The sequence below is a fragment of the Nyctereutes procyonoides genome, unplaced genomic scaffold, assembly GCF_905146905.1.
Source record: "Nyctereutes procyonoides isolate TBG_1078 unplaced genomic scaffold, NYPRO_anot_genome, whole genome shotgun sequence".
NCBI lineage: Eukaryota > Metazoa > Chordata > Mammalia > Carnivora > Canidae > Nyctereutes > Nyctereutes procyonoides.
The window spans coordinates 33,716,033-33,738,094 of record NW_026575051.1 but is presented as its reverse complement, the minus strand read 5'-3'; positions in this window follow the sequence as shown (position 1 = coordinate 33,738,094).

Genomic DNA, 22,062 nt, shown 5'->3' with positions numbered 1-22,062 from the left:
TGCTTGATCCTGGGATCAAGTCTCTCATCAGGCTCCCCACATAGGGACTCCCACAGGGAGACTTCTCCCTATGTCTCTGCCTCTCTCTGTGTGTCTCTCATAAATAAAATAAATATTAAAAAGAATTTTTGTATTTGTGTTCATCTGGGATATTGGCCTATAATTCTCTTTAGTGGTGTCTTTAAGTTATAGATCAAGGTAATGCTGGATTCATAAAATGAATTTGGGAGTTTTCCTTCCATTTCTTGAATAGTTTGAGAAGAATAGGTATTAACTCCTCATTAAATGTCTGATAGAATTTCCCTGGGAAGCCGTATGGCCTGGGACTTTTTGTTTTTTGGGGTATTTTTGATTACTGATTCAATTTCTTTGCTGATTCTGGGTCTGTTCGAATTTTCTATTTCTTCCTGTTTCAGTTTTTGTAGTTTATATATTTCTAGGAATTTATCCATTTCTTCCAGATTGCCCAGTTTGTTGCCATACAGATTTGCATAATATTTTCTTATAATTGTTTATATTTCTGTGGTGTCGGCTGTGATCTCTCTCATTCATGGTTATTTATTTTTTTTAAAGAGAGAGAGAGAGAGCAAAGCACAAGCTGGAGAGGGAGGGGCAGAGAGAGAGGGAAAGAATCTTAATTAAGCAGGTTCCACACCCAGCGGGTAGCCCAACATGGGGCTCAATCTCACGACCCTGGGATAATGACCTGAGTCATAATCAAGAGTCAGACACTTAACTGACTAAGCACCCAATGCCCTATGTTCATGATTTTATTTATTTGGGTTCTTTCTCTTTTCTTTTTGTTAAGTCTGGGTAGCAGTTTATCAATTATATTAATTCTTTCAAAGAACTAGCTTCTATTTTCATTGTTCTAATCTACTGGGAGGTTTTTTTGTTGTTCTTTCTGTATCATTTTTCTGCTCTAATCTTTATTATTTCTCTTCTTCTGCTGGCTTTAAGTTTCATTTACTGATCTTTTTCTAGTGCCTTTAGGTTAGGTTATATATTTGAGATTTTTCTTGCTTCTTGAGGTAGACCTTTATTGCTATATACTTCCTTCTTAGAACTGCCTTTGCTGCATCCCAAAGGTTTTGGACTATCATGTTTTCATTTTCATTTGCTTCTGTATACTTTTTAATTTCTTTTTTAATTTCCTGGTTAACCCATTCATTCTTTAGTAGGATGTTCTTTAACCACCATGTATTTGTGATCTTACCAAGTTTTTCTTATGGTTGACTTCAATTTTGTGATCTGAAAATATGCAGAGTATGATCTCAACTTTTTGTATTTATTGAGGCCTGATTTGTGACACAGTATGTGATCTATTCTGGAGAATGTAACATGTGCACTTGAAAAGAATGTATATTCTGCTGCTTTAGGATGAAATGTTCTTTTTTTCAGATTTTATTTATTTATTCATGAAAGACACACAGAGAGAGGCAGAGATATAGGCAGAGGGGAAAGCAGGCTCCCTTTGGGGAGCCCCATGTGGGACTTGATCTGAGGATGCCAGGATCACAACCTGAGCCAAAGACAGATGCTCAACCTGAGCCACCCAGGTACCCCTAGGATGAAATGTTCTGATTATATCTGTTAAGTCCATCTGGTCCAGTGTGTCATTCAAAGCTATTGTTTCCTTGTTGATTTTTCTGTGTAGATTATCTGTCCATTGCTGTGAGTGGGGTGTTAAAGTCCCGTACTATTTCTGTATTATTACCAATTAGTTTCTTTTTTTTGTTAATAATCGATTTATCTGTTTGGGTTCTCCTAAGTTTGGGGCATAAATATTTATAATTGTTAGGTCTTCTTGTTGAATAGACCCCTTTATTATGATATTCTTCTCTCTTGTTACAGCCTGTTTAAAAATCTAGTTCATCTGATATAAGTATGGCTACTCTGGCTTTCTTTTGGCATCCATTAGCATGATAAATGGTTCTCTATCCTCTCACTTTCAATCTGAAAGTGTCTTTAGGTCTAAAATGAGCCTCTTGTAGGCAGCGTATTGATGGGTCTTTTTTTTCCCCCCTCCATTCTGATAACCTAGGGGTTTTGATTAGAGAATCTGGTCCATTTCCATTCAGAGTGATTATTGATAGATATGAATTTAGTACCATTTTCCTACCTGTAAAGTTATTATTTCTGGAAATTTTCTCTGTTCCTTTCTAGTCTTGTTTTGGGTCTTTCTTTCCCACTCAAAGAATCCCCTTTAATATTCTCTGCAGGACTGATTTAGTAGTCACTAACTCCTTCTATTTTTGTCTGGGGAAATGTTTATCTCTCCTATTTTGAATGATAGGCTTGCTGGATAAGGTATTCTTGACTGCAGATTTTTCCCATTTAGCACATTGAATATAGCCTGCCACACTCTTCTGGCCTGTCAAGTTGTTGTGGAGAGATCTGCTAATCTTATTTGTCTTCTCTTTTAAGTTAGGGATTTCTTTCCCCTTTCTGATTTTAATATTTTTTCCTTATCTCTGTATTTTGCAAACTCTATTACAATCTGTCTTGGGGTTGGCCTGCTTTTGTTGATTTTGATGGGAGTTCTCTGTGCCTACTAGACTTGGATGTCTGTTTCCTTCCCCTGATTGGGGAAGTTTTCAGCTATAATTTGCTCAATTAAACCTTCTGCTCCTTTTCCCCTCTTTTCTTCTGTGACTCCTATGATAGGAATGTTATTGTACTTTATGGAGTCACTGAGTTCCCTAAGTCTACCACTAATTGTGATCCAGTATTTTTCTCTTTCTTCTTTTCAACTTCATTATTTTCCATAATTTTTATCTTCTGTATCACTGATTCATTCCTCTGATTCATCCATCCTGTGGTCACTTATATCCAGTCAGTTTCACATGTTGATTATAGCATTTTTTTTATTTCAGCCCGACTACTTTTTAAGGTCTTTTATCTCTGCAGTAAGGAACTCACTGGTGTCATCTATACTTTTCTCAAGCCCAACTAGTATCCTTATGACTGTTGTTTTAAATTCTGGTTTAGGCTTATTACTTACATCCGTTTCAATTTGATCCCTGGCCATGACCTTTTCTTGTTCTTTTTTGGGGGGAAATGAATTCCTCTGTATTGGCATTGTGTTTTGGTCTCTGTCTTGTTCTGTGTGTTAGGAAAGAAAGCCTGTTATGTTTCTTGCTCCTGGGAGTAATGGCTTTATTAAGAAGTCCTATACTGTCCAGGGCATGGAGCTTCAGGAAGTGTTTCTGGTGTATGTTCTATGCACTCCACTGCTGGTTTTTTGTTTTGTTTTTTTTTTGCTGCTGTTTCTTTTTTTTTTTTTTTTTTTCTGCTTTTTCCCACAGGTCAATTCTCTGCAGAGTTTTTCTTTGTCTGCAATGGGGAGTATTTGTACCTTGTCTAGTGTGTAATGAGCTTTAACTAGGTATACACTGACCTGCTTGTTAAAAGAGGACTGATGCTATTTCCACTAGAGCTAAATTTTGCAGCACTCTAGTCAGTAGCCTTGGTGTTTGTGCTGGTTTTCCAGAGGGGAGGGAGGGGTTCTCACCAAACTGTGGCCAGTGCTGGTTTGTCCCAGAAGGGCATTTGCTCCAACATGTAGGAGGTTGGAATTTAGAGTAAAGGACAGCAAAAAGCTGCCATCTAGGTTAGCTGCTCTCAGCAGCTGTCTTTGCCCCTATGCTAAGGAACTGAGCAGTACAATGACACTTGCAGGCTCTTTTGTCCCCTGAGAGGCAATGCCACCCCTCCCAAGTGCTCCAAGAAGGGACGAAGTTCTCTCCTAGTGTGCCCCAGGAGATCCTCAGATCACTCCATCTGTTCCTGGGCCCCTGCCCTCCTTCTCCATAGGAGCACTGCTATGCCCACCAGGCTCCACACCAGCCATGGTGCGGACTTTTAAAACTTCAGTGTTTGATTGCCTCTGGTTGTAAAAACTCACAATAATCAGCCCCTCTCATTTTTCCAGTCAGAAGTTTTGAGGAGGTGTTTTTCTTGTGCAATCCCCTGTGCACTGTGCTCTCATTCACTCCCCTCCCTTCTCCTCTATCTATGATCAGGACTCCTTCCCCTTCACAGCACTTATGACTTTCTTCCCGCATGACATCTCTGCACCTCCTATCTTCCACAATGTGGCCTCTTTTCTCCCTCTAGTTCTGTAATTTGGTTTCTCAGTCTTCAGATAAATTTCTTGGGTGTTCAGAATGATTTGATATTTATCTAGCTGTGTTTGGGGGATGAGGCAAGCATTGGGTTCCCCTACTACTCTGCCACCTTAACTCCCTCCTCTAATGTTCTTCTTTTGAGGTCTATCTGGCATATAACATTGTGTTAGTTTCAGATGTACAACTTAAAAATTCAATATTTTTATATATTGTGGATGATCACCACAATAAATCTCATCCTTTATCTATCATAAATAGTTATAAAATTTTTTATATTTTCTCTTGTAATGAAAACTTTTTTTCTATTAACAACTTTCAATTATGCCATACAGTATTACTAAGTATAGTCACTATTCTATACATTATATCCTCATGACTTATTTATTTTATACCTGGAAATTTATATTTCACTTAGCATTAATGCCCTCAGCTCCATCCATAATGTCACAAATGGCAAGATTTCATTCTTTTATATGGCTGAAGAGTATTCCATTATATACATATACTACATCTTGTTTATCCATTCACCCATCAGTGGACATTTAGGTTGCTCCCATATCTAGGCTATTATAAATAATACTGCATTGAACATGGGGGTACATATACCTTCTCAACTAGTGTTTTTGTTTCCTTTAGATAATACCTAAAAGTGGAATTGCTGCATCATATGGTAGTTTTATTTTTAATTTTTTGAGGAAACTCTTTACTGTTTTTCACAGTGGCTGTACCAATTTACATTCCCACCAGCATGCACAAGGATTCCCTTTTTTCCACATCCTCACCAACACTTCTTATTTCTTATCTTTTTGATACTAGCCATTCTAATAGATGTGAAAGAATATCTTATTGCGGTTTTGATTTGCATTTCCCTGATGATTAGTGATGTTGAATACGTATTCATGTGCCTATTGGCCATCTACATGTCTTTTTTGAAAAAAAATATACTCAAACTCACTATTAATTTTATTTTATTTTATTTTTTAAAGATTTTATTTATTCATTCATGAGAGACACACAGAGAGAGAGAGAGAGAGAGAGAGAGGCAGAGACACAGGCAGAGGGAGAAGCAGGCTCCATGCAGGGAGCCCGCACAACGTGGGACTCAATCCCAGGACAATGGGGTCACGCCTCAGGTGTGGCAGGTGATAAGGAAGGTACTAAACTGCTAACCCACTGAGCCACTGAGCCACCCAGGCATCCCTCTCTGTTCTTTTAAGTTGGATTCTTTTATTGCTATTCAGTTGCATGAGTTCTTTATATATTTTGATATTAATGTTTTTCATATATGATTTGCACATATATTCTCTCATTTGCTAAGTTACCTTTTCATTTTGTGAGTGATTTCCTTTGCTGTGCAGAAGCTTTTTGGTTTGCTATAGGCCCATTTGTTTATTTTTGTTTTTTTGCCTTTTCTTTTGGTCTCAGATCCAAAAACTCATTTCCAAGGCTGATGTCAAGGGGCTTACTGGCTACATTATACTTAATTAATTTTACTTACATTTAATTTACAGCTTCTATGTTAAGAATTTTAAAGAATTTTTGTGGAAATTTACAAACAGAATCTAATTTATCTATGTATAGAAATGTAAAGGAGTAAGACTATACACATCAATTTTGAAGAATAACACAATTGGAGGATAATTCTCTAAGAGTTATCAAGATGTATTGCAAAGCTATAGTAGTTATGGCAGTTTGGTATTAGGATGAGAATAGACAAGTAGACACCTGGAAGAGAAAAATATGTAAGACCATTTGTTTTCTTATAAGGTATAAAAAATGATAAAAGAAACAAATTTTAAAGAATGATGCTAGGTCAATTGGTTATCTATATGGAAAAAATATTCTTGATACCCTATTTCACATAAGATACAAAAATCAATTCTGGAGTAGGTGGGAAGTATACCTCTATGTGAATGATAATAGCAAAACATCACATAGACTTTTTGGCTTTCAGATTGGAGGAGGCAAACAAAGGGGTACAACTTTCTTTTGGTTGTCTAGAATCCAGGTTCTTCGAATACCAGCCACCTTTACCATGCCACCTAAGTTCAATCCAATGAGATCAAAGTTGTATATCTGATGTGCACCTGTGGAGAAGTCAGTGCCACATCTGCCCTGGCCCTAAAGATTGGCCCTCTGGGTCTGTATCCAAAAATGCTTGGTGATAACATCACCAAGGCAACTGGTAACTGGAAAGGTTGAGGATTACAATGAAACTGACCATTCAGAACAGACAGACCCAGATTGAAATGGTATATTCTGGGCAGCTCGGGTGGCTCAACGGTTTAGTGCTGCTTTCAGCCCGGGGCATGACCCTGGAGACCCGGGATCGAGTCCCATGTCAGGCTCCCTGCAGGGAGCCTGCTTCTCCCTCTGCCTGTGTCTCTGCCTCTCTCTGTCTCTCATGAATAAACAAATAAAATCTTAAAAAAAAAGAAATGGTATCTTCTGCCTCTACCCTGATTATGAAAGTCCTCAAGAAACCACCAAGAGGCAGAGAGAAACAGAAAAACATTAAGCACAGTGAAAATATTCACTTTTTATTAGATTGTCAACAGAAGAGGCACCAAACTTTAGCCAGGAAATTCTCTGGAACCATGAAGAGATCCTGTGGACTGCCCAGCCTGCAGGCTGCAATGTTGATAGTCACCACTCTTGTGACCTAATATAATATTAACACTGGTGCAGTGGAATGCCCCACTAGTTAAGAACTACAAAGGAAAATATTTTAATAAAGGATCATTTGACAACCAAAAAACATCACACAGGAAACAGAGAATTTCTTCATGGCTTTAAGAAGGCAAAAACTTATTAAAGTGTCGATAACTGAGACAAAATTAAGAACCTCTATTTATCTAAAGACCCCAGTAAAAAAGTAAATGAGAAAACTACAAACTGGAGAAGATACTTTCAATATTTTATCTGATAAAAGATTACTATCCAAAAGATATAAAATGTTCCTATGAGGCATTATAAAAATAGAAAGTCCATTGGGCAAAAACTTGAACATTGAATAAGTAACTTGTGAAAGAGAATAAATGATGATAAACATATGAATTAATCAACATCATTATTCATTAGGGACTTGAAAATTGTGTAACTATATACACTTGTGAGAATAGGTGAAATCTAGAGAAACTAGTAATACCACATGCCGGCGAGGATATGGGCAACTAGAGCTTTCATGCACTATACATGGAAATATAAATTGGTACAACCATGTCAGAAAATGTTTGATAGAAACTACTAAAGTTGAATGCATGCATAGCCTATAACTCACCAATCCTAAGATTTCACTCCTACATGTATACCCAATGCAACAGTGAATGAAAGACAGAAACAAGAATATCCAAAATTGCATTAATCATCATTGTCAAATTCTAAATGGCCAGCAAGAGTAAAATGGATGATAAATTGTGGTGTATTCATACAATGGGATAATCTACATTAAAGTGAATGAGTCACCACTACATCTAACAGCATAGGTGGGCCTAGCAATATAGCATTGAACGATAGCAATCAGACATAATGAGGCAATATTTTATTATTCCATTTACATAAAATTCAAAACAGACAAAGTTAATCTATGGTAAGGAAGACCTTAGAAAGAGAAAAGGGGAAATTGGGAAGGGACACTATAGGGGTTGTGGGGTGCTGATAATGTTCCACTTCTTGATCGGGGTTATTACACAGGTCTATTTACTTTGTGAAAGTTTATGGAGGTGTACACTTACGCATATGTTTATTTCTGAATGTTTGCTCTACATAAATTTAAAAAAGTTAACCCTAGGTAATCAACATAGAAATGGAAACAGTCAAGGAGGAGGAGCAAGATGGCGGAAGAGCAGGGTCCCCGAGTCACCTGTCCCCACCAAATTACCTAGATAACCTTCAAACCATCCTGAAAATCTACAAATTCGGCCTGAGATGTAAAGAGAGACCAGCTGGAATGCTACAGTGAGAAGAGTTCGGGCTTCTATCAAGGTAGGAAGACGGGGGGAAAGAAATAAAGAAACAAAAGGCCTCCGAGGGGGAGGGGCCCGCGAGGAGCCGGGCTGAGGCCGGGGCGAGTGTCCCCAGGACAGGAGAGCCCCGTCCCGGAGGAGCAGGAGCTGCACCAACCTTCCCGGGCGGAAAGGGGCCCGCAGGGAGTTGGAGCAGGACCCAGGAGGGCGGGGATGCCCTCGGGCTCCCGGGGACACTAACAGACACCTGCGCCCCGGGAGAGTGCGCCGAGCTCCCTAAGGGCTGCAGCGCGCACGGCGGGACCGACCGGAGCAGCTCGGAGGGGCTCGGGCGGCGGCTCCACGGAGGGGGCTGCGGGGCGGGAGCGCGAATCCCACAGCGCAGGCCCCGGAGCACAGGGCGCCGGGACACAGCCCAGGATCCGGCCTCCCCCGGGACAGGCAGAGGCCGGGAGGGCCCGAGACAGCGAGGACGCTCCTGCCCCGAGCTGAGCAGATCAGCGGCCCCGCCCCGGAGCCTCCAGGCCCTGCGGACGGAGAGCCGAGAGCCCCGAGCCCCGTAGTTCCTGCCGAGGCTGAATCCAGGCTTCCAGAGTTGCCATAGCAACTGCGACTGTTCCTCCTGGGGCCTGACGGGGTAAACAACCCCCGCTGAGCCCTGCAGCAGGCAGGGGCAGAGCAGCTCCCCCAAGTACTAACACCTGAAAATCAGCACAGCAGGCCCCTCCCCCAGAAGACCAGCTGGACGGACCAGTGATACTCCCCCGTGTTCCAGTACAACTTGTTTTTGGCCACTCTGCACTGAGCAAAATGACTAGAAGGAAAACCTCACCTCAAAAGAAAGAATCAGAAACAGTCCTCTCTCCCACAGAGTTACAAAATCTGGATTACACTTCAATGTCAGAAAGCCAATTCAGAAGCACCATTATACAGCTACTGGTGGCTCTAGAAAAAAGCATTAAGGCCTCACGAGACTTCATGACTGCAGAATTTAGATCCAATCAGGCAGAAATTAAAAATCAATTGAATGAGATGCAATCCAAACTAGAAGTCCTAACGACGAGGGTTAACGAGGTGGAAGAACGAGTGAGTGACATAGAAGACAAGTTAATGGCAAAGAGGGAAACTGAGGAAAAAAGAGATAAACAATTAAAGAACCATGAAGACAGATTAAGGGAAATAAATGACACTCTAAGGAAGAAAAACCTACGTTTAATTGGGGTTCCCAAGGGCGCCGAAAGGGACAGAGGGCCAGAATATGTATTTGAACAAATCCTAGCTGAAAACTTTCCCAATCTGGGAAGGGAAACAGGCATTCAGATCCAGGAAATAGAGAGATCCCCCCCTAAAATCAATAAAAACCGTTCAACACCTCGACATCTAATAGTGAAGCTTGCAAATTCCAAAGATAAAGAGAAGATCCTTAAAGCAGCAAGAGACAAGAAGTCCCTGACTTTCATGGGGAGGAATATTAGGGTAACAGCAGACCTCTCCACAGAGACCTGGCAGGCCAGAAAGGGCTGGCAGGATATATTCAGGGTCCTAAATGAGAAGAACATGCAGCCAAGAATACTTTATCCAGCAAGGCTCTCATTCAAAATGGAAGGAGAGATAAAGAGCTTCCAAGACAGGCAGGAACTGAAAGAATATGTGACCTCCAAACCAGCTCTGCAAGAAATTTTAAGGGGGACTCTTAAAACTCCCCTTTAAGAAGAAGTTCAGTGGAACAATCCACAAAAACAAGGACTAAATAGATATCATGATGACACTAAACTCATATCTGTCAATAGTAACTCTGAACGTGAATGGGCTTAATGACCCCATCAAAAGGCGCAGGGTTTCAGACTGGATAAAAAAACAGGACCCATCTATTTGCTGTCTACAAGAGACTCATTTTAGACAGAAAGACACCTACAACCTGAAAATAAAAGGTTGGAGAACCATTTACCATTCAAATGGTTCTCAAAATATACCCTAAAAACTATAGAACACTTCTGAAAGAAATTGAGGAAGACACAAAGAGATGGAAAAATATTCCATGCTCATGGATTGGCAGAATTAATATTGTGAAAATGTCAATTTTACCCAGGGCAATTTACACGTATAATGCAATCCCTATCAAAATACCATGGACTTTCTTCAGAGACTTAGAACAAGTTATTTTAAGATTTGTGTGGAATCAGAAAAGACCCCGAACAGCCAGGGGAATTTTAAAAAAGAAAACCATATCTGGGGGCATCACAATGCCAGATTTCAGGTTGTACTACAAAGCTGTGGTCATCAAGACAGTGTGGTACTGGCACAAAAACAGACACATAGATCAATGGAACAGAACAGAGAACCCAGAAGTGGACCCTGAACTTTATGGTCAACTAATATACGATAAAGGAGGAAAGACGATCCACTGGAAGAAAGACAGTCTCTTCAATAAATGGTGCTGGGAAAATTGGACATCCACATGCAGAAGAATGAAACTGGACCACTCTCTTGCACCAGACACAAAGATAAACTCAAAATAGATGAAAGATCTAAATGTGAGACAAGATTCCATCAAAATCCCAGAGGAGAACTCAGGCAACACCCTTTTTGAACTTGGCCACAGTAACCGGAGAAGGACAAACAGTGTATGTTCTCATTCATTTGGGGAATATGAATAATAGTGAAAGGGAATATAAGGGAAGGGAGAAGAAATGTGTGAGAAATATCAGAAAGGGAGACAAAACATAAAGACTTCTAACTCTGGGAAATGAACTAGGGGTGGTGGAGGGGGAGGAGGGCGGGGGTGAGGGTGAATGGGTGACGGGCACTGAGGGGGACACTTGACGGGATGAGCACTGGGTGTTATTCTGTATGTTGGTAAATTGAACACCAATAAAAATTAATTTATATATAAAAAAATTTAAAAAAAGAAATAGAAACAGTCTTGATATCTTCCAAATTAGATGAATCAAATGGAGGACAAATAAGATAATTTGGAGGAGGAAGAGGAAGAAAAGAGGGGAAAAGAAAGGAAAAGAAAAATTTAGAACATTTTATCAATCCAACAGAAAATAGGGTAACAGAAAAAAAAAAACAAAGAAAATGAATGGTAAGCAGAAAATACAAAGGAAGGTGGTAGAAATAAGCCCAAATGCATAAAATATCAAAGTGAATGTGATAGGTAAAGTTCACCTATTAAAATATTATCAGATGGAGTACCAATAATAAAATTCAGATATATGCTGATCAGAAAAGGCATACCTAACACCAAACCAAAAAAGAAAAATTTGAGCATAAAGTTTTAAAAAGCCAAGTAGAGGGGTGCCTGGGTGGCTCAGTGGTTGAGCATCTGCCTCTGGCTCATGTCGTGATCTCAAGGTCCTGAAATCGAGTCCTGCATGGAGCTCCTGACCAGGAGCCTGCTTCTCCCTCTGCCTATATCTCTGCCTCTCTCTGTGTGTCTGTGTGTCTCTCATGAATAAATAAAATCTTTATTTAATCTTTTTTTTAATTTTTATTTATTTATGATAGTCACACACACACACAGAGAGAGAGAGAGAGAGAGAGAGAGGCAGAGACATAGGCAGAGGGAGAAGCAGGCTCCATGCACCGGGAGCCCGACATGGGATTCGATCCTGGGTCTCCAGGATCGCGCCCTGGGCCAAAGGCAGGCACTAAACCGCTGGCCACCCAGGGATCCCTAAATAAAATCTTTAAACAAAAGAAGAGCCGAGTAGATTTCATAGTAAGTTGCATTACAAAAAATAGAGAATTATCCCCAAGACAGTAAAACAGTTTGGTACCTAATAATATCACAGCACATTAGACAGAGCACACTGACAGGATTACAAAGTCAACAAACCCAAAACTATATAGTAGGAGGTGTCATACACTTCAATAAAAAGCATAAACCAGACAGAAAAAGTTAGTAAAAGTATAGAATATCTGAACAACTAGACTGTACCAAGTGCCAGCTTACCTCTCTCCCTACTCCTAGTCATCTTCCAAAACACACACACACCAAAATCCTCAGGCTACTGAGAAGGGAGAAGAATTCAATAACCATCTCTCAAGTCAAATTTTAGGGAAAGACTCTTAGATTCAGGGAATATGGGAAGGGACTAAAGGAGAATTCACCCAGAGTCTACCAGAACAAAGTTTACATATAGAACCCACTAGAAATATGAACAAGATGAATATATAATGGCATAGAAACTATGCAAACAGAACAAAAAATGAGAATGAAAGAAACTCTATAGCAACCAGAGTCTAAAATACACAGAAAAACATCTCACCAGTGTTTCATACCATAGAAAAGCTTATTAAGAATATGAATTGAATAATATAAGAGCTTAAATGTAAGAGGATAACACAGAATGAAATAAAAATGGAAATTCAAAATATAAGGAAACAAACTGAAACTAAAATAACACCATTACAAAACTAATAAACAAATTACACACTGTAAGAAATTGAATGGACACGGCTGAAAAATAAATTACTTACACAGAGAAAAGGCTTGAGACAAGCACAATAAAATCAAAGGAAAAAGATAAAAAGATTAATGGCAATAGAAGATAGTAGCTAAGGAAGAGTGACAAAGATGACATTACACAAGGATGATAAATGTCCCTGAGTTAAAGAACTCAATAAATGAATCAGAAAAAGTATTCCAATAACAAATAGAAAAATAATCTTGAACTGTAGGGATAAGAGACTCTGCAATTCAGAAGTTTATATCATATTCCAACAAATATATTCAATACTATCAACTCTAAATCATATTCTTGTTATTACTGAATTTAGAGGATAAGAAAAAATTCCTTAATCTTCTCCAGAGCAACATTCCAGAGTAGAGGACAACGAGAAACTGCCTACTAAACTGAAAGGGAAAGAAATGTGATTTAAAGGAGAAATACTGCATCTAGCCAACATTCCATTCACATATAAAGACTAGAAAGAGATATTCTTAAATGTGAAAGGAAAAAAAATAGCACACATTCACTTTCTTGAGGGGCAAAAAAATGAGTCAGTGAAAGAATCTAGCCAATCAAGAAATGAATAGAGACATCATGGTAAATGGTGTCTCCTGCAATGTTGAATACTAGAAGACAGTAATGTCACAGCAGTACAAGAAGGTGTGACCAACATTTTCTATAATCAACCAAGTATTTCTTTAGGTTGGAAGGTAATAGACACATAATATGCTCTAGCACAAAAGAACTCAGTGAATATAGCACTTACAAGTGTTTTTATAAACTCCTTGAAATAAAATCCATACAACAAGAGGGAATCAAAATTGAGAACTTGGGAATGAAAATAGTGATGTACATTAAATCCATTTAAATATAGAACTAAGAAAATAGGATTAAGGTTACAAAACACAATATAAATGTCATAAAACTTTGAAATGCTTAGTGTCTCAATGTCAAGTAAAATTAAGCTACTTTTTATGAAAAATGGAATGTAGATTCTTATAATAGCTTAAGGTGACAAATTGAGCACATGTATTGATCAATTCTCTCTCCCAAGACTGTATTAAAGTGATAGTAAAAGTAGAAGATCCAATGGAACAAGGTAAGGGCTAGTAGTTGACGAAAGAGTTCAATAAGGTTTAGGAAGTCCAAAAAGCAGAGGGAAGTGTGGAAGTATAAGAAGAGCTCTGGCTATGAAGAAACCAGGTATGACAGGGGTGGGATAGAGACCTAAGGTTGATTTAAAAAAATAATTAATAAAAATAATGAATATGTAAAGAAAATGTAGTAACCCCATATCCCTCACCTCCTCTAAGCCTCACCATCCAAAAAAATCAAAACTAAACAAAACTAAGTCATTCTTTTCTAGAGAAATTTAATAGTTTGAAAAACCCAAAGTAGAGATGTTTACACTTAGAATAAAGCCTTAGAATCATTTTAGGGATTCGTCAGATTAATAGCCAGATCACTACCCATTTACCTTTATGGAAACCTTTTACACATTATTTCTAGTTCTCTTTCCCATTATTCTAAAGCAATGAACAACTATGAATTATCTGACACTTCAGGGAAAATATTTAAAGACCAAGGTAAACATGGTAAAATACCCCAGAGAAAGAAAGACAAATTAAGGAATGGAAAAGAACTTTTAATTATTATTAAAATTATTATACTAATTATTATACTAAATTATTATTATTATAATTATTATACTAAAGATACAGTAGAAGATGTTACATGCATGCAGCAAGAATAGGATCTCTGAAAAAAGGAAGAGTAAAATTGCAAGAGGGAACACTTAAAAAATTAGTGTATGACTATTGAAAACAAGAAAATTATGGAGAAGAAAAATATCAAAGAAGTAATAGACAGGAACATGCCACAGCTTAGTATAGATGTAGGTGTTCAGATTGAGAGAAGCCAGGAAATGTCCACCATGAGTGCAATAAACATCCATTACTAAACATAATATCAAGAAATTTAAGAATACCAAAGTCAGAGTGAAGATCCTAGAAATTTTCAGAGAGGAAAGGTAACAGTACTGACTGCTAGCATGCAAGCAGCATTGCTTTCAAAATTCTGATGACAGCTGCTATTGAACTTAAAAGTTTTTACCTAGGCGAATTATCAATCAAGTATGATGATGGAACAAAAAGCTTTTAAAATGCTTAAATACTCAGAAAATTTCTCTCCCATGCATCCTTCTTTACAAGATTCCTTAAGATGGTTCAGGGGAAACAAGAAGCTAAGAATGAGAAAGGCATAGGATGTAGGAAACTGAAGCTAACTGGTGACAATAATGATGTTAGACCTAACATAACTAATGTGTGGCAAAATCATTCTTAAAGTAAGGTCCAGAAATAAGCATGCAGTAAAAAAAATAAAAGGTGTGTGCAGTGGAATATATTCCATAGACTTGATAGTATCCTTGAAATGAAGAACAAACTTAAGGATTAGCTAAAGAAAAAAAGAAAGGCAATTAGAAATTTGAAGAAGAGGGACACTATACATGAAAAAAATACACTATCTTGAAATCACTGCTGGGCTCCACAATGGGCCACATTTGCATAATTGTGGTAATGTAAAGCTAGGCTTATTGATTTTCCAACTCTTAAAAGTTAAAGGCAAAGCATGGAGAACTTAACTGTGGTTATAGCACAGAAGGCCATTTTTTTCAGTCTTGTTAATATAAAAATAAAAACAGTGCAAGGGTGAGGAATCAAAAACCACACTTTTAAAGGTAAGGAAATAGATCGTTTATTACTACTAGACAGAAATAAAGGGAAAATGTATATTTTGGGGGTAAAAGTATGATCAAAAGAGGACCTGAGTAGTGAAATAATTACTGTGACAGGAGAGAGAGAGGGGAGTTTAGGAAAGAATAAGTGAGCTAAATTTACCACCTCCTCATTTACCATGGCAGTGTGTCGATACATGGTGTTTAACATAGATAATCAAAAAAAAAATCATGACTGCTCAATATAGAATTTTTAAAGAGTAAAAGTAGAAAAATATCATAATAAATAGTATCTCTTTTTATAAAATATTTTCTCTCTATTCACTTATCTAAAGTAATGTACAAAGAGATGTTTATAATATTCTTCTAATATTTTTAAATGGTGGTATTCCTCGAATAATTCATGTCTTTATGTCACTTTTATAACAATAACAATAATTGTATTGTAAAATAATCATTATTGCATACTCTGAATGCTAGGAGGGTAATTAATTGATTCTAAGAAGATAAAAGGGGAAGTAGGGAGGCTACTAAACTATTACAAAAGCCCAGGTGAGAAAATATGGTGCTTTGGGCTAGGATGCTCACATTGGAAATGAAGTGACCTGATTCATAACATAGTTTGGAGGGAGGAAAAACAGAACTGATAGGTTTGAATGTGGGTGGCATGCAGAAGAGGAGTCAGGCCAGATGCTGAAGTTTCTTATTCAAGCTACTGGGATCACAGAGGCCATAGACAGAAGTAGAATGGAACATGTTATTTCCAAGTTAAGAGAGGTAGAGGCAGGTCTAGAGTTTGACTTTATATGTCCTAAACTTGAATATCTGAGAAACATACAAGTATTAATCATATAGTCACTTGCTTACACAAATTGGAGTGCAAATAGATCTACACTGGTTATATGAATCTGGGATTTGTCAGCAAATAGGCTATGACAGCCTTAGGCAAGAGTCTAAAACAATCTTCGGTCCATTAGTATTCACAAACTAGTTACTTTAGTTATTATATCATGAATGTTAATTGATTTGATTTATTATTAGGATTTTTCAGTAGCTTAAATTCTGTTCGATCCACCTCTCTGAGAAACAAATACTAAAACCTTATCAAAATTACATCGACTTGGGATCCCTGGGTGGCGCAGCGGTTTGGCGCCTGCCTTTGGCCCAAGGCGCGATCCTGGAGACCCAGGATCGAATCCCACGTCGGGCTCCCGGTGCATGGAGCCTGCTTCTCCCTCTGCCTGTGTCTCTGCCTCTCTCTCTCTCTCTCTCTCTCTCTCTCTCTCTCTCTCTCTGTGACTATCATAAATAAATAAAAAAATTTTAAAAAAAATTACATCGACTCATAGAAGGTTTGAATTTATTTCTTTATTTATTTTTAAAGATTTTATTTATTTATGAGAGATACAGAGAGGGAGAGGGAGAGAGAGGCAGAGACACAGGCAGAGGGAGAAATAGGCTCCCTGTAGGGAGCCTGACATGGGACTCTATCCTGGGTCTCCAGGATCAGGCCCTGGGTTGAAGGCGGCGCTAAACAGCTGAGCCACCCGGGCTGCCCAGAAGGTTTGAATTTAAAGAAATCTTAGATATTATATACTCCAGTCCTCATTACACAGACTAAAAAAAAAAAAACTGAGGCTCAGTTTTAGTAATTTTCCTAAAATAAACTAATTTGTGACTGAAGTAGAAATAAAACATAAGTTTTTAGATTCTCAATCTATGCTATGAAAGTTCAGACACACACACACACACACACACACACACACACAAATACCCTGTGCATTAAAAAAAAAAGAGAGAGAGAGCGCTTTTTAAAATCAGACTCTACTAATTTCACATAAAAATTAATATTTGCTAGTTTCTTTGGGCTATAATATGAGAATATTGAATTATTTTGTGTGTGGTATCTTGGAAGAATTGTGTGTAAATTATTTTTAAACCCATAAGAAAAGAAGAAAAATATATTGAATATATTTTGGAGGATAATCTTTTCTTTTCTTTTTCTTTTTTTTTAAATTAGAGTACATTTTGCCAACATATAGCATAACACCCAGTGCTCATCCCGCCAAGTGCCTCCCTCAGTGCCCATCACCCAGTAACCCCAACCCCCCAACAACCTCCCTTTCCACTACCCCTTGCTCATTTCCCAGAGTTAAGTGTCTCTCATGTTTTGTCACCCTCACTTATATTTTCACTCATTTTATCTCCTTTCCCTTTTTCTCTTTCACTATTTTTTATATGCCCCAAATGAATGAGACCATATAATGTTTGTCCTTCTCCGATTGACTTACTTCACTCAGCATAATACCCTCCAGTCCCATCCATGTCGAAGCAAATGGTGGGTATTTGTCATTTCTAATGGTTGAGTAATATTCCATTGTATACATAGACCACATCTTCTTTATCCATTCATCTTTCGATAGACACCGTGGCTCCTTCCACAGTTTGGCTAATTGTGGACATTGCTGCTAGAAACATCGGGGTGCGGGTGTTCTGGCATTTTGCTGCATCTGTATCTTTGGGGTAAATCCCCAGCAGTGCAATTGCTGGGTCATAGGGTAGCTCTATTTTTAACTCTTTGAGGAACCTCCACACAGTTTTCCAGAGTGGCTGCACCAGTTCACATTCCCACCAACAGTGTAAGAGGGTTCCCTTTTCTCCGCATCCTCTCCAACATTTGTGGTTTCCTGCCTTGTTAATTTTCCCCATTCTCACTGGTGTGAGGTGGTATCTCATTGTGATTTTGATTTGTATTTCCCTGATGGCAAGTGTTGCAGAACATTTTCTCATGTGCATGTTGGCCATGTCTATGTCTTCCTCTGTGAGATTTCTGTTCATGTCTTTTGCCCATTTCATGATTGGATTGTTTGTTTCTTTGCTGTTGAGTTTAATAAGTTTTTTACATATCTTGGATACTAGCCCTTTATCTATAGGTCATATGCAAATACCTTCTCCCATTCTGTAGGTTGTCTTTTAGTTTTGTTGACTGTTTCTTTTGCTGTGCAGAAGCTTTTTATCTTGACTAAGTCCCAATAATTCCTTCTTGCTTTTGTTTCCCTTGCCTTCATAGATGTATCTTGCAAGAAGTTGCTGTGGGGCCAAGTTCAAAAAGGGTGTTTCCTGTGTTCTCTCTAGGATTTTGATGGATTCTTGTCTCACATTGAGATCTTTCATCCATTTTGAGTTTATCTTTGTGTATGGTGCAAGAGAGTGGTCTAGTTTCATTCTTCTGCATGTGGCTGTCCAACTTTCCCAGCACCATTTATTAAATAGACTGTCCTTTTTCTAGTGGATAGTCTTTCCTGCTTTGTCGATTAGTTGCCCATAGAGTTGAGGGCCCATTTCTGGATTCTCTATTCTGTTCCATTGATCTATGTGTCTGTTTTTGTTTACTTTCTCTGCATCTATTGAGAGGATCATATGGTTCTTGTTTTTTCTCTTGTTGATATGATCTATCATGTTGATTGTTTTATGAGTGTTGAACCAGTCTTGCATCCCAGGGATACATCCCATTTGGTCATGGTGGATAATATTCTTAACGTATTGTTGGATCCTATTGGCTAGTATCTTGTTGAGAATTTTTGCAACTGTGTCCATGAGGGATATTGGTCTATAATTCTCCTTGTTGGTGGGGTCTTTGTCTGGTTTTGGAATTAAGGTGATGCTGGCCTCATAGAACGAGTTTAGAAGTATTCCATCCCTTTCTATCTTTCAGAACACTTTAGTAGAATAGGTATGGTTTCTTCTTTAAACATTTGATAGAATTCCCCCGGGAAGCCATCTGGCCCTGGACTTTTGTGTTTTGGGAGTTTTTTCATGACTGCTTCAATTTCCTCCCTCTTTATTGGCCTGTACAGGTTTTCTATTTCTTCCTGTTCCAGTTTTGGTAGTTTGTAGTTTTCCAGAAAGGTGTCCATTTCTTCGAGATTGTATAATTTATTGGTGTATAGCTGCTCATAATATGTTTTTAAAATCGTTTGTATTTCCTTGGTATTGGTTGTGATCTCTCCTTTTTCATTTGTGATTTTGTTAATTAGAGTCTTTTCTTTTTAATAAGGCTGGCTAATGGTTTATCTATCTTATTAATTCTTTCAAAGAAGCAACTCCTGGTTTTGTTGATCTGTTCTACAGTTCTTCTGGTCTCTATTTCATTGAGTTCTGCTCGAATCTTTATTAACTCTCTTCTTCTGCTGGGTGTAGAGTTTATTTGCTGCTCTTTCTCCAGTTCCTTTAGGTGCAAGGTTAGCTTGTGTCTTTGACTTTTTTCCAATTTTTTGAGGTATGCTTGTATTGTGATGTATTTCCCTCTCAGGACTGCTTTTGCTTTATCCCAAAGATTTTGAACGGTTGTATCTTCATTCTCATTAGTTTCCATGAATCTTTTTAATTCTTCTCTAATTTCCCTGTTGACCCTTTCATATTTTAGCAGGATGCTCTTTAACCTCCACGTGTTTGAATTTCTTCCAAATTTCTTTTGATTGAGTTCTAGTTTCAAAGCATTATGGTCTGAAAATATTCAGGGGACAATCCCAATCTTTTGGTATCAGTTAAGACCTGATTTGTGATCCAGTATGTGGTCTATTCTGGAGAAAGTTCCATGTGCACTTGAGAAGAATATGTATTCAGTTGTGTTTGGATGTAAAGTTCTGTAAATATCTGTGAAATCCATCTGGTGCAGTGTATTATTTAAAGCTCTTGTTTCTTTGGAGATGTTGTACTTAGAAGATCTGTCATTTACAGAAAGAGCTGTGTTGAAGTCTCCCAGTATTAGTCTAATAATAATTAGTATTATTATTAGATAATAAGTATTATTAATACTTATTATCTAAGTATGTCTTAACTTTGGTTATTAATTGATATACTTGGCAGCTCCTACATTAGGGGCATAAATATTCATGATTGTTAGGTCCTCTTGTTGGATAGATCCTTTAAGTATGATATAGTGTCCCTCTTCATCTCTTACTACAGTCTTTGGGATAAGCTTATTTATCTGATATGAGGATTGCTACCCCAGCTTTCTTTTGAGGACCATTTGAATGGTCTGCTGTTAATCTAATATTTCTCCTCATATAAGTTAGGGATCTCTTGTCTCTTGCTGCTTTAAGGATTTTCTCTCTATCTTTGGAATTTGCAAGTTTCACTATTAGATGTTTAGGTGTTGAACAGTTTTTATTGATTTGGGGGGGGGGGGGGAATCTCTCTATCTCCTGGATCTGAATGCCTGTTTCCCTCCCCAAGTTAGGGAAGTTCTCAGCTATGATTTGTTCAAATATGCTTCTGGTCCTCTATCCCTTTCAGCGCCCTTCTGGAACCCCAATTAAATGTAGATTTTTCCTTCTAAGGCTGTCTTTTTTTTTTCCCCCTTAACCTTTCCTCATGGTCTTTTAATTGTTTTTCTCTTTTATCCTCAGCTTTCTTCCTTGCCATCAATTTGTCTTCTATGTCATTCACTCTTTCTTCTACCTCATTAACCTTTGTTATTAGGACCTCCAGTTTGGATTGCATCTCATTTAATTGATTTTTAATTTTGGCCTGATTAGATCTAAATTCTGCAGTCATGAAGTCTCTTGAATCCTTTATGCTTTTTTCCATAGTCACCAGTAGCTTTATAACTGTGCTTCTGAATTGGTTTCTGACATTGAATCGTAATCCAAATTCTGTAACTCTGTGGCAGAGAGTACTGTTTCTGATTCTTTCTTTTGTGGTGAGTTCTTCTTTCTAGCCATTTTGCTCAGTGCAGAGTGGCTAAAAATGAGTTGTACTGGAAAAAGAAAGGAAAAAAAAGAAAGAAAGAAAAAAACAAGGAGGGGTATCCTCTGGTTCCAGTATTGTAATTCCCTCGACTTCCCCTGGAGCTTCCCAAAGCTGCTTGGTCAAGAACTTGCTCTTCCCCTGTCCTTCCAGCTGGTCTTCTGGGGGAGGGGCCTACTGTGCTGATTCTCAGGTGTATGCATTGCTCAGTGGGAGCTGTTTATCCTGTGAGGCCCCGTTCCCTGGTGGCCCCACTCCATCCCAGGCACAGGGTGACACCAGGAGGGACAACAACATTAGCCACGGCCAGCTCCCCAGCCCTGGAGTTCCCTCAGTAACTACCGCAGGCTCCCAGTCTGCACTGGCCTGGATGCTCCGGGGGCGGGGGGCGCTGACCTGCACAACCTGGGGGCGCCCAGCGGCAGGAGCACCCTCATTGCCCTGTGCCCTTCCGGCCTCTGCCTCTTCCTGGGGGAGCGCAGGATCCTGGGCTGTGTCCCCTGGCACCCTGGGATCCAGGGCCTGAACTGCTGGAATCCCGCTCCTGGGGCTGCAGCTCCCGAAGGCAGCAGGGCGCAGCCTCCTCCGCCTGGAGCCCCCGCCTGACCCACCGGCTTCTCCCCGAGGCCCGGGCGCGCTCCAGCCCTTTCCCGCGCTCGGCCCGTGGTGCGTGGAGCACTCTCCCCCGGCGCACTCCTCTGTGAGTGACCTGGGAACCTGGGGGCTCCACTGCCGCTCCTGGAATCCTACCCCAGTTTCCAGCCGGCGCCTTTCCATCCAGGAAGAATCCGGGGCAGATTTTTAAAGTTCTTGCTTCTCTGGGGCTGGGCTCTCCTGTCCTGGAGGCTCTCACTGCCCGGCCTTAGCCCGGCTCCTCGCGGGGCCCCTCCTCCACTGGATTCTTTTTTATTTTATTTTATTTTCCCATCTTCCTACCTTGTTAGAAGCTCAAACTCTTCTCTCTGTAGCCTTCCAGCTGTTCTCTCTTTAAATCTCACGTCAAATTCGTAGGTTTTCAGGATGAT